The sequence below is a fragment of the Phyllostomus hastatus genome, unplaced genomic scaffold, assembly GCF_019186645.2.
Source record: "Phyllostomus hastatus isolate PE091 unplaced genomic scaffold, TTU_PhHast_1.1 phas_contig_113, whole genome shotgun sequence".
NCBI classification, from domain to species: Eukaryota; Metazoa; Chordata; class Mammalia; order Chiroptera; family Phyllostomidae; genus Phyllostomus; species Phyllostomus hastatus.
This window is the reverse complement of record NW_025333530.1, coordinates 3,728,686-3,742,767: the sequence shown is the minus strand read 5'-3', so window position 1 is coordinate 3,742,767 and position 14,082 is coordinate 3,728,686. Positions and strand designations below refer to the sequence as shown.

Below are 14,082 nucleotides of genomic sequence, written 5' to 3'. Positions count from 1 at the left end.
TTAATGAGGGGGATGAGGCTCTTTCCCCTTCCAATTATGAATCCAGGAATCACAACTGTGTTTCTACTTTTATTTTTATAAATTTATGTCTTTGCCCTCAGAAATCTTACTCATAAATAGGTAGAACTGAAAGAAGTTTTTCTTAGTACATTACTCAATTCATTGAGCATCTCCTGAGTTATTTGCTAAAAAAATACATGATGAACAAAAAAGTTATTTTTAATAATGCAGCAAATAAGCCATTGTGTTGAAAGCAAAGGACTGAAAACCATCTGACTTGCAAAAGAATCTGACAACTAGTTATTGAAATTCACTTTCTATACATCAATACCAATGTTTCAAAAATACTCCTTTTTTATGCAACGTGGAGGCTTTTTAAATTAGAATGTAATATACCATAGTAAAAATGAAGGGAGGTATGCTTTTCTTTGCAAAGTAAGAACTGTAGAAAGGCCCTGGCTGGTGTGGCTCAGTGATTGAGTGCGGACCTGCAAACCACAGTGTTGCAGGTTTGATTCCCAGTAGGGGGTGTGTAAGAGGCAATCACACATTGATGTTTCCTTGTCTTCCTCCCCATCCCCTCTCTCTAAAAAAATAAATAAATAAAATCTTTTTTTTTAAAGAGTAATTGTAGAAAGTAGAAATGAGGAGGAGAAATTGCAATGATACTTCCACCAGAGAGCTCAATTTTAGAAAAAGAACAGATGTTTGAGGATTTAGAAATTGATTTCCTTAAAAGTATACACATACTGGCGAACTCTTCTTTCTATATCTCTCAATACGCCAGTCTGAAGACCACTAACTTACTTCACAAAATCTATTCACATTGTTCAATCTATTCACACTACCAATCACTAGCTCCAGTATGAACTACTGTAGTAACTGCAGTGGTCTATCTCCCTTCCTCCTATTCAACCTGTTGAGAAGACAATTGTCAAATCTTTTACTGTTGTTACTCTGAAGGTAGGTGTGTCATTCTCCCCCTCTGGCTGTTTTAGCTTTTTTGGTCTTTAGTTGTTGTTGTTGTTTTTAACTATGAAGTACCCACTTGTATTTATCCTGCATGGGATTAAAGAGATGTTTGGATCTAAGAGTTGGTTAAGCTTAACAATTTTGGAACATTATGGTCAATCGCTCAATTATTGCTTATGTTCCCCTTTCTATTTTTTATGATTCTAATTACATTATTATAGATATTTCACCTTTTCTCAGGTAAACATTTTCACCTTATTTGTTCATTAATATTAATAATTATCTATGTAAGATTATTATTGAGATATAACCCACATACTGTAAAATTCATCCACTTAAAATGTGCTATTCAATGTCTTTTAAGTATGTTCTCAAGGCTATAGAGCCATCATCATAATAAAATTTTCAAACATTTTCATTACTCCAAAAAGAAAACCCATACTTGTTAGCACTTAAAGCCCATTCTGCACCTATCCCTTCCTTACAACCTCAGACTACAAAAAATCTACAGTTTGTGTCTCTGGATTTCCTTATTCTGGACATCTCATATGGACAGAATCATACAATATGTGGTCTTTTGTGAATGACTTCATTTACTTAGCATAATGTTTTTAAGATTCATCTATATCATAGCATGTGTTAGTAGTTCATTCCTTTAGAAAAATATTTATCTTTTATTGTGGTAAAAATAATATTAAGTGCCTTGGATGATGTGGCTCAGAGGACTGAGTGCTGGCCTGTGAACTAAAAAGTTGCCAATTTGACTGCCAGTCAGGGTACATGCCTGGGTTGTGGGTCAGGTCCCTGGTTGGGGGCATGCGAGAGACAACCCACTGATATATTTCTTACATACTGATGTTTCTCTTTTTCTCTCTCCCTTCCCTAAGAAACAAAATCTTAAAAAATATATTAAGCATTTTTCCTATTTTTAAATGTACAAGTCAGTGGCATTAAGTACATTCACAAATGTTCTGCAAATACCACCACTATATAGATATATCCAGAACTTTTTCATTACCTCCCCAGAAACCCCATACCCATTAAAAAATAACTTTCTACTCCTCTCCCTCCCCCTAGTCCTTGGTAAGTCTACTCTACTATTTCTATCAATGAATTTGACTATTCTAAATACATCATATAAGTGGAATCATAAAAAATTTGCCTTTTTGTGCACAGCTTATATTGTTAAATATTCTCAAGGTTTCATTCATGTTACAGCATATATCAGAATTTCATTCCTTCTTATGGCTGAATAATATTTTGTTGCAAGGATACATCCCTTTTTTTTTCTTTTTAAATTGATTTTTAGAGAGAGGAAGAGAGAAAAGGAGAGAGAAACATCAGTCCATTGTTCTACTTATTTATGCATTCACTGGTTGATTTTATGCATTCACTGGTTGACTCTTGTACACTCCCTGATCAGGGATGGAATTCAAAACTTTGATGTAGAGGGACAACACTCTAACCAGCTGAGCTACCCAGCCAGGAAGGGGATACATCATCTTTTGCTATCCATTCATCAGATAACAGGCATCTGGGTTGTTTCTTCTTTTCGACTAAGAATGATACTGACATAAATATCCATACTAAGTACAAGTTTTTGAGTGGATGTATATTTTCATTTATCTTGGGTATATACCCAAGAGTGGAACTGCTATGTCATATGGTAACTCTACGTTTAATTTTTTTACAGTGTTAAATATTTATATTTAGAATTAGCCTGCTGCACTCAGTGTAGACGATCCCAATATTTATTGGCAACATCCAAAGCCTCACAGGAACCAGTAGAACATATGCCTTCTGCTCTCCATCAGGTCTGATCAGGGTGTTGACCTTGTCACTGTGCCACATCAATGTCACTGAGCTTCTTCACATTGTGTTTGATCTGGTGCTTGTTGGCCTTAACATGCACGGTGAACACAAGTGTATTTGTTGTCTTCTATCTTCTGTACGGCTGACTCAGTAGTCAGAGGGAATCTGTTGATAGCATAGTGGTCAAGCTTACTTCTCCTGGGGGCACTCTTCCAAGGATATTCAGGATGCCTTCGGAGCCAGTGTCTTCGGCTGTTGGAAGTGGATGACGTGCAGATCTTCGTTTTTGTGGCTGTGAATGTCTATCAGCGCTGCTTTCTTTGTCTTCAAAGCATTTGCTTTGGCTTTGGTTTTGGCAGGGGCAGGGGACTTCCTTTTTTGTTTTCAGTGTCATTTTCCTCACATGGCTGCATTTAACTTCTTGAGGAAATACCAAACTGTTTCCAAAGTAGCTGCACATCATCTGTGTATGATTACAATGTTTCCACATCTTCACCAACACTTGCTAACACCCTTTTTTTTTAAACTACTTTTTAATTTTAGCTATCCTAGTGGGTGTGAGTGGTCAAGCTATTGATCTTAATTATTTTAAACTACTTACATGCTAACTCCAATACTGGAATAATCTGAGGGTCTGCTTCTAAAATGATTTTTCTCTTAGTTGATCACACACTGCTCTGTCTTCACAGGACTGGTAATGTCAGACTGAATACTGGGCTCTACACATAAGAGAATCACAGAGGCACCAGATGATATTATCTTCCATTAAGAGCAGGCTCACCCTTCTTACCTCACACCTATAAGGACTATCATCAATAAATCAACAAACAAGTGTTGGTAAGGATGTGGAGAAAAGGAAACCCTCATGTACTGTGGATGGGAAGGCAGACTGGTGCGACCACTACGGAAAACAGAATGGAGTTTCCTCAAAAAATTAAAAATTAAACTGCCTTATGACTCAGTGATTTCACTTCTTGGAATACACCTGAAGATACCCAAAACACTAATTTGAAAAAAGAGATTCACCCCTCTGTTTATTGCAGCATTATTTTTCAACAGCCAAGATAGGAAAGCAACCCAAGGGCCAATTAATAAATGAGAAGATAAAAAAGGGGTGCATATATACAATGAGATATTACTTGGCCATACAAAAGAAGGGTTGACTGGCTGGTGTGGCTCAGTGGACTGAGTGCGGGCCTGCAAACCAAAGGGTTGCCAGTTCAGTTCCCACTCAGGGCACATGCCTGGGTTGTGGGCCAGGTCCCCAGTAGGGGCTGTGTGTGAGGCAATGACATTGATATTCCTCTCCCTCTTTTCACCCTCCCTTCCCCTCTGTATAAAAATAAAATAAATAAAACCCTTAAAAAAAAAGAATGGTGGACATAGTATTATGCCAAGTGAAATAAGTCAGAGAAAGGCAAATCCGTATGATTTCACTTATAGGTACAGTCTAAAGAACAAAATAAATGAACACACAAAATTGAAACAGACTCATAGATACAGAGAGCAGACAGATGGCTGCCAGCGGGGAGGGGCATTAGGAGTTTCACTGAACACAGAGGGATTAAGAACTATAAATTGGGCCCTGGCTGGTGTGGCTCAGTGGATTGACTGCCAGCCTATGAACCAAAATGTCACTGGTTCAATGCCCAGTCAGGACACATGTCTGGGTTGCAGGTCAGGTCCCCAGTTGGAAGTGTACCAGAGCCACCCAATAGATGGATTTCTTGCACATTGCTCTTTCTCTCCCTCCCCCTCTTTCTAAAAATAAATAAATATATTTTTTTAAAGGACTACAAATTAGTTGTTACAAAACAGTCATGAGGATGTAAAGTAGATCATAGGGAACATGGTCAACAATATTGTAACAACTATGTATGGTGCGAAGTGCGTACCAGAAATAAAGAGCGGATCACTTTTTAAAATATATGATTGTCTAAACACTCCGCTCTACACCTGACATTAGTACAAGATAATATTAAATGTAAACTGGAATTGAAAAATAAAATTTAAGAGTGGTTCATCCTTTCTTCTACTATGGAAGAGTCTGATAACTTTAATCTAATCAGAAACTCTGTTGGTTCAATCAATCCACCTCTGGTTAGCCACTGAATGTAAGGAATGTCCCTCCTGGGCTTTCAGTTAAGGGCCTACTGGGTTTTGTCATCCCAGTCCTGTGTGACCACCAAAAACTCTACTCTTCTCTGGCAGTAAAGCTCAACCTAAGGTAAACCCAAATCTCAGCTGTATCTTTTCAGAGAAACATAACTACAAATCCTCTCTTAACATCTGAAAGGTTCTCTCTCATTTCTGTAAGGTTCCAACCTTTTGTCCTACTTGTTTTTCTGTAGCTCTTTGGTAATATTAAAATTACTATTTTCTAAATTTACCTGACTTTTCTGGGTTTTCTCATTGAAAGCATTGGTCCATCACAAACTACTCCATTTCTCCTCAGAAGTGAGTCTACAAAATAACTGGATACTACTAGCAGTTTTATTTTTCTAAAACATTACTTCTACCACTTCCAATAGCCACAACACCCATGTTCTGATGCTAATCAGATCAGCTAATAATACTAATTTTATTCCACAAAAATTTGAAAATCAAATGACAGTAAATTATAACTCTATGCTTAAAATAGAAAAGCATGAGTGCATACTGATGTGATAATCAATGCATAAACTGGAAATCTAAATGAGCAACAGGATCTTTACATAATTTTGAAGTACCAAGTCACAAAATAATTACAAAGAGAAAAAAGAATAACTTTGCAGAGGAGAAGTCTGACAGGCATGAACTTCAGTGACCAAACTAAACAAAAACTGTAATGGGATAAATAAAAATCATGAACCCTCTGAAAAGATGCAATGAGAAGAACAAAGTTTCACTTCTGATGAAGATACAAACCTCAATATAACTACAAGAAAACGCCAGATTAACTCAAACTAAGTGATATTCTACAAAATAACTGGTCTATCATCTTCAAAGGTCATGAGAGTCAAAGAAACTGTGAGATGTGCTTCCAGACCAAGTAGAACCAAAACAATAACTAAATGCAACACGTTATTCTGTACTGGATACTTTTCCTACTAAAAAAATACATTATATAGTCACCAATTAAATTTAATAGGACCTGAATAGACAGTATGATGCATCAAAGTCAATTTCTTGATTTTTAAGTATATTTTATTGATTATGCTATTACAATTATCCCAATTTTTTCTTCCCCCTTATTCCTCTCTACCCTGCACTCCTCCTCCCACCAGGATCCCCTCCATCAGTTCATGTCCATGGGTCGTACATGTAAGTTCTTCGGCTTCTCGATTTCCTATACTATTCTTAACCACCTCCTGTCTATTTTGTACCTACCGTTTACCCGCATTTTTTGGAACATAAGATACACCTAGGTTTTAGAGGAAAACAGGAAAAAAAATTTGAAGCAAAACATGTGGTAAAGTATTTAATAACATAAATAACATAATATTTCACAAATGTGAATGTAAACAGAACTCAACAGCAGCATTAACAACCATTATTCCTCCCAAATTGGGGGGGGGGGGGGCGTCTTATAGTCCAAAAATATGGCATGCTTCTTATTCCGTGTACCTTTCCCCCATTCTCCCCTTACCCTGTCCTTGCTGATAACCTTCCATGTGATCTCCATTTCTGTGATTCTGTTCCTGTTCTAGTTGTTTGCTTAGTTTGTTTTTGTTTTCTTTTTAGGTTCAGTTGTTGATAGTTGTGAGTTTATTGTTATTTTAATTTTAATGTTCCTAGTTTTGATCTTCTTTTTCCAAGTCACTTTAACATTTCATTTAATAATGGTTTGGTGATAAACTCCTTTAACTTGACCTTATCTGAGAAGCACTGTATCTGCCCTTCCAATCTAAATGATAGCTTTGCTGGACAGAGCAATCTTGGATGTAGGTCCTTGCATTTCATGACTTGGAATACTTCTTTCCAGCCCCTTCTTGACTGTAAGGTCTCTTTTGAGAAATCAGCTGACACTCTTATTGGAACTCCTTTGTAGGTGACTGTCCCCTTATGTCTCGCTGCTTCTAGGATTCTCTTTCATTTTTATCTTGGCTAATGTAATTATGATGTACCTTGGTGTGTTCCTCCTTGGGTTCAACTTCTTTGGGACTCTCAGAACTTCCTGGGCTTCCTGGAAGTCTATTTCCTTTGCCAGGTTGGGGACGTTCTCCTTCATTATGTTTTCAAATAAGTTTTCAATTTCTTGCTCTTCCTCTTCTTCTGGCACCCCTATGATTTGGATGTTGGAATTTTAAAGTTGTCCTAGAGATTCCTAAACCTCTCCTCCTCTTTTTGAATTCTTGTTTCTGTTCCAGTTGGATGTTTATTTCCTCCTTTTGTTCCAAAACGTTCATTTCAGTCCCGGTTTCCTTCCCTTCACTGTTCGTTCCCTGTATATTTTCCTTTATTTCACTTCGCATAGTCTTCATTTCTTCCTTCACTTTGCAACCAAACTCAATAATTTCTAGAGCATCCTGATTACCAGTGTTTTGAAGCTTGAATCTAACAGGTTGTCTATCTCCTTGTTGTTTAGTTCTTTTTCTGGAGTTTTGATCTGTTCTTTCATTTAGGCCATATTCCTTTGTCTTGTAGTTCCTTTTACATTGTAAGGGGTGGAGCCTGAGGTATTTTCTAGGGCAAGGCAACCCTCTTTGCTGCTTTGTGGCGCTGTCTTTGGAGAAGGGGTTGGAGAGGAAACAATGCTGCTTGCTGTACTCTCACCCCACTTTCTGTCACTTCCTCGCTTCCCATAAGAAGACTTCGCCCTTTCAGGTGCTGATTCCCAGGTGGGTGGATTTGTGTACATTCTAGGGCCCCATGGACCTTTCTAATGGATTCTCCTGTAAGAATGGGAGTTTCTCCTGCCTTTGCAACCCCCATAGGATTTAAAAGCCAGAGGTTTTGAGTCTTTAGTTTCCTACATTGAAACCCTGCAAAACCCTACATTTTGTAGTCTGTCTTGCTCCCCAGTTGTTCTTCCTAGCTTATCCATATGTGAATATGGAATGGCCTGGTCTACTAGCCCCACTTCACCTGCACAGTCCACTAGCTTGCTACATATCCTCTCCACCCAGCTGCCCCTCCTACCCATCTGGATGAATGTTTCTTTAAGTCCTTGGACATCAGAGTTCAATGTAGTTTGATTTTCTGGCAGTTCTGGTTGTTTTTTCTTTTTAAATTGGTTGTTATTCTTCTTTTGGTAGTACAAGGAAGCGAAGCATTCCTACCTATGCCTCCATCTTTGCCAGAACTCCCAATTTCTTGATTTTGCTAGTCGTAATTATATTTCTAAAAATATACACTAGTGTACTTGGAACGATGAACAACTACTCTCAAATAGTTCTTAGAAAAAATTTTAATGTATTTCCAAAGAGAAAATAATAAAGAGTACTTACAACTTCATGTACATACATTTGACAACTTAAAAGAAATAAACAAATTTCTTGCAAAATGTAACTTACCAAAACTAAAACTAGATTAAATAAAAAAATCTGAAGAGTCTTGTATCTATTCCAAAATTGCATGTGTGATCAAAATTTGCCCTTAAAGAAAACTCAAGGCCCAGATTATTATAATTATGAATTCTATCAAACATGTAAGAAAGAAGTTATAGCAATTACACTAATACTTTTAAAACATACAAAGGAGGGACTAACTCCCAATCCATTTTATGATGCCAGCATAATCCTGACACCAGAAAATGAAAAACAATCACAAAAATGAAAATTGCACAAAGCACAAACAGCTCATAGATAAATCCTTCGTAAACATAGACAAAAAATAATTTTTAAAAAATCAGTGAATTTTTACAACTTTCTATAAATCTATAATCACCTCAAAAAATTAGTGAATTGAATTTAAGAATACTTAAAAAACAAAACAAACAAAAAAACAATGCATCATGACCAAGTAGAGTTTACCCAGAAATTGAAACATAATTTTTTTTAAATTAATGCTTATACATCTTTTTTAATTTTTTCTTTTTATTTTTTCTTTTATTTTTCCATTTATTCCCTTCATACACTCTTCACCTCCACCCACCACCTGCCCCTCTAATCACCATATTGTTGTCAGTGTCCATGAGTTCTTCCTCTTTCATCCTTCTTTTTGGCTCTGTTTCCTTGTGAGTTTACTTTGTTCAATAGATTCCATATATAAGTGAAAACATACGGTACTTCCTTTCTCTAACATGCTTATTTTACTTAACATAATGTTCTCCAGGTCTATCCATGCTATTGCAAAGAGGAAAAATTTCTTTTTTGTGGCCAAGTAATATTCCATTGTGTAAATGTACCATTGGTGTTTTGCCCACTCACCTGTTGATGGATATCTGAGTTGCTTGCAAAACTGGGTGATTGTAAATAATGATGCAATGAACATAGGACTGCATATATTATATCAAATTAGTGTTTCAGATTTCTTCAAATAAATTCCCAAAAGTATAATTCCTAGGTCATAATGCAGTTCCATTTTTAATTATTTGAGGTAATTCCATATTGCTTTCCACAGTGGCTGCACCAATCTGCATTCCCACCCAAAGTGCACAAACGTTCCTCTCTCTCCACATCCTTGCCAACACTTGCTGTGTGTTGATTTATTGATGATAGCCATTCTGGCAGGTGTGAGGTGATATCTCATTGTGATTTTAATTTGCATCTCTGATGACTACTGACATTGAACATCTTTTCATAGGTCTATGCACCATCTGTATATACTCTAAAGAGAAGTGTATATTCAGGTCCTTTGCCTGTTTTTTAAATTGCATTGTTTGTTTTTTTTTTGGTGTTGAGTTATAGAAGTTCTTTGTAAGTTTTTGATATTAACCATTTTTCAGGAATATTGGCAAATATGTTCTACCATTCAATGGGTTCTCTTTTCATTTTGTTGATGGTTTTATTTGCTGTGCATAAAAATATTATAGTTCATGTAGTCCCATCTGTTTATTTTTTTTCTCTTGTTTCCCTTGTCTGAGGTGATATATCAGAAACAAAAAAAACATTTCTAGGAGAAATGGCTGAGATTTTACTATCTACATTTTCTTCTAGTATTTTTATGGTTTTGAGACTAACATTTAAGTCTTCATTCCATTTTGAGTTTATTCCTGTATATGGTGCAAGAAGTTGGCCTTATTTCACATTTTGCACTTATCCAATTTTCCCAACACAATTTACAAAATAGACTATTTTTAGCCCATTGTATGATTTTTGCCTCCTTTGTCAAGTATTAAGTGACTACAAAGTTGTGAATTTATTTCTAGGCTATCTATTCTGTTCCATTAATCTATATTTCACTTTTTATGCCAGTACAATGCCGCTTTTGTTACTATGGCCTTGTAGTTAGCTTGATATTAGGTAGCATGATTCTTCCAACTCTGTTCTTTCTCAAGGTGACTACTTATTCAGGGTCTATTTGTGGTTGTACATAAATTTTTGAAATATTTGTTGTAGTTCTGTGAAATAAGCCATTGGTATCTTGATAGGAATTGCACTGAATCTGTATAATGTTTTCAGTAGCATGGACATTTTAATGATGTTAATTCTTCCTATCCATGAATACTGTATATGCTTTCACTTATTTGTATTTTCCTCAATTTCTTTCTCCAGTGTCTTATAATTTGCTGAGCCAATTATAAATTCTTGGTTAATTTTATTCCCAGGTATATTGTTCTTTTTGAAGCAATTCACAAAACTGGTGAATGGGATGGCTTTCTTGATATAATTTCAATCTTCTTAAATTTATTGAGACTTGTTTTGTGTCCTAACATGTGGTCCATTCTAGAAAATATTCCACATGCACTTGAAAAGACTATATATTCTTCTGCTTTGGGGTGAAATACTCTGAAGATACCAATGAAATCCATCTGATCTAGTGTGTCATTTAAAGCTGCCATCTCCTATTGATTTTCTGTGTGGAAGATCTATCCACTGATGTCAATGGGCTGTTACAATCCGCTGTTATATCCCTATTACTATCAATCTCTCCATTTATTTCCAAAAAGATTTACTACACATCTTTAGTTGCTCCTATGTTGGGTGCATAAATGTTTACAAAGGTTATATCCTCTTGTTGGGCTGTTCCCTTTATCATTATGTGGCATCCTCCTTTGTCTCTTACTGTAGCCTTCATTTTAAAGTCTATTCTGTCAGATATAAATATCACTACTCCTCTTTTCTTTTCCTCTCCATTTGTATCAAATATCTTTTACCAGTGATTTACTTTCAGTCTGTGTGTTTCATTCTGAGGTTGGCCTCTTGAAGACAGCATATACAAGGTCTGTCCAGAAAAAGTCCATCCATTGATAATATAATGAGAATGGTTTGTGCAACATCGACATAACCCGGCAGCTAAGGAGAGTGGACTGAAATGTGCATGTGTGAACAATGATGACCTCACTGTACTAGTCATTGGGGGTGGTAGACGCCATTGAGTTAGCATGTGTACACAAGGCTGTCACATTAAAAATGACTGAGCAAGTAGAGCAATGAATCTGAATCAAATTCTGCATTAAGCTTAAACATCCCTGTGTGGATACTATTCAGATGATTCAGAAGCCCACAGCTTTGGGCAACTGGTGACTGGCAGCTTCATCATAACAGCACAGCTGCTCATGAATCACGTCCTGTGTCGAGTTTTTTGGCTAAATGTCAAATTGCCCATGTGACTCATCCCCCTGCAGCCCATCCTGTGACTTCTGCCTTTTCCCAAAACTAAACTCACCTATGAAAGGGAAGAGATAGCCCTAGCTGGCGTAGCTCAGTGGACTGAGCCCAGACTGCGAACCAAAGTGTTCCAAGTTCGATTCCCAGCCAGGGCACATGCCTGGGTTGCAGACCACGACCCCCAGTAACTGCACATTGATGTTTCTCTCTCTCTCTTTCTCCCTCCCTTCCCTCTCTAAAAATAAATAAATAAAATCTTTAAAAAAAAGAAATCTACAAAACAACTACTGTAACTTTAACATGGTAACAGAATATAAGATAAATATACAAAAATCAAGCATATTTGTAAGTACTAGCAAATACTAGAATAGCAAAGGCATTCATGGAAAAAAAGAACAAAATTATACTACCTGACCTCAAGATTTATTACGAAACTATATTAATCATGACTATGTAGTAATGGCCTAAGGATACCCAAATAAATCAATGGAATAGAATAGAGAGCCTTCATGAACAAACTGAACTAACAAATATAATAGAGACAGACTCATAGATAGAGGGCAAGCCGACAGCTCTGGGGTAGGGGGTTAGAGGGATGGAGGGATTGAGCATAAAAGAAAAAGAACTCATGGACATGGACAAAAGTGTTCTGATTGTGGGGGAGAAGGGTGGGTGGAAGTGGAAGAGGGTACAGAGGGATAACTAGTAATGGGAAAAATACAATAAAAAAGAACATTTCAAAAAAAAAAAAGGAATCTAGAATAAGTACATACATTTAAGTCACTTGATTTTTGACAGGGGGCACCAAAGCAACACAGTGGGAAATGGAAAACCTTTCCAGCATATGGTGATGAAACCAGTTGCTCTCCATATGGAAAGAAAAAATTTAATCTGTAATGTAGACTATATAAACTTTAATTTAAAATGGATCTAGACCTAATGTGAAAACAAAAATTAGATAGCTTCGAAAGGAAAACAAAAGATTATTTTCATGACCTAAGGGCAGAGGTAGACAAAGTTTTTCTAGACAAAACACACAAAGCAGAAACCATAAAATAAAAGCATATATTTTACAAAAGACCTGTATACAGAACATGTAAAGAAGTCTTACATGTTGACTAATGAAAAAAACAACCCCTGGCTGGTGTGGCTCAGTGGATTGGGCACCAGCCTGTGAAACAAAAGGTCACCAGTTCAGTGCCTAGTCAGGGCATATGTCTGGGTTGCAGGCCAGGTCCCCAGATGGGGGCGTGCAAGGGGCAACAAATTGATGTTTCTCTCCCTCTCTTTCTCCCTCCCTTCTCCTCTCTCTAAAAGTAAACAAATAAAATCTTAAAAATACCGAACTGGAAAAAAAAGACCAAAAATTTGAATGGTTTATAAAGGAAAATATAATGCAAAAAAATACATGAAAAAGTACTCAGTATCAATAGTCATGAGGGAAATGGGAATTAAAACTACAATTAAATATCACTAGTTACAGACATCATGACTAAAGTTAAAACGACAACACTAAACTGGAGAATGAGGATCAACTGGTACTCTCACACTTTGTTAGTGGGAGTATAAAACAGTAAGTACAACACTTTGGCAAACAAATCTATGTGATATGCAAAAACATGGATGAATCTCAAAAACACTATGCTAAATTGACAGACGCTTTACACAAAAAAGTATGTATTATATATTTCCATTTATATGAAGTCTTAGATGAGGCAAAACTAACCTATGTTAAAATAATCAGAACAATCGTTGTCTCCAGAAATAAGTGGAGGTGGGACTGACTGAGAATGAGTATGAAGTAACACTCAAGGATGAAGATGCTATTGTATATCTTAAGAGAGGTATAGGCATTTGCCAAACCACACAAAACTGTACACTTGAGATTTATGCCTATGACTAAAGGTAAATTTTATTTCAAAATATAAACACATATATATTTAATTTATGACTGAATGTTGAAATGTTTAGGAAGTAAAGGTTACTGATGCCTAAAACTTCTTCTGAAATATATTTAAAAAGTTGACTGATAAATAAGTGTATAGGGAGATATGCATTTGATAAACCAAACTTACTTTACTGTAAGTTTGAAAATTTTTTTAAAATGCTGGGGCAGGGAAGAATGAGGAAATGGAAAAAAAAGACCAAAAATTTGAATGGTTTATAAAGGAAAAGGACCTTTATGTATTAACATGAAGAGATCACCAAGATATAGAGCTATACGTTTCATATATTTCACAATTTATAAAAAACACAACATATATCCTTCTAAATTATGTCAATTACTAAAACACTATATGACCTAGGTATCATCCACTGTAATATCACTCAAATAACTTATACAGCTAAAAGAAAAAAAAACAAAACAAAAAACACCTAAAGGTGATTAAATTAAACTTTAAAGATGATTAAAGATTAAAGATTAAAATTAAATTAAAAAACCCTAAACTTTTCAACCTAAGAAATGCTATTTTTTTTAAGGTTTTATTTATTTATTTTTAGAGAGGGAAGGGAGGGAGAAAGAGAGAGAGAAACATCAATGTGCGGTTGCTGGGGGCCGTGGCCTGCAACCCAAGCATGTGCCCTGGCTGGGAATCGAACTTGC

At 36.1% G+C, this 14,082-nt stretch overlaps 1 protein-coding gene across 1 annotated transcript in view; it reads right to left on the bottom strand.

Annotated features, from left to right (window-relative positions):
* CUL5 (cullin 5) overlaps positions 1–14,082 on the bottom strand; it is a 101,571-nt gene that overhangs the window by 13,637 nt on the left and 73,852 nt on the right. The gene's annotated exons all lie outside the window — the stretch shown is intronic.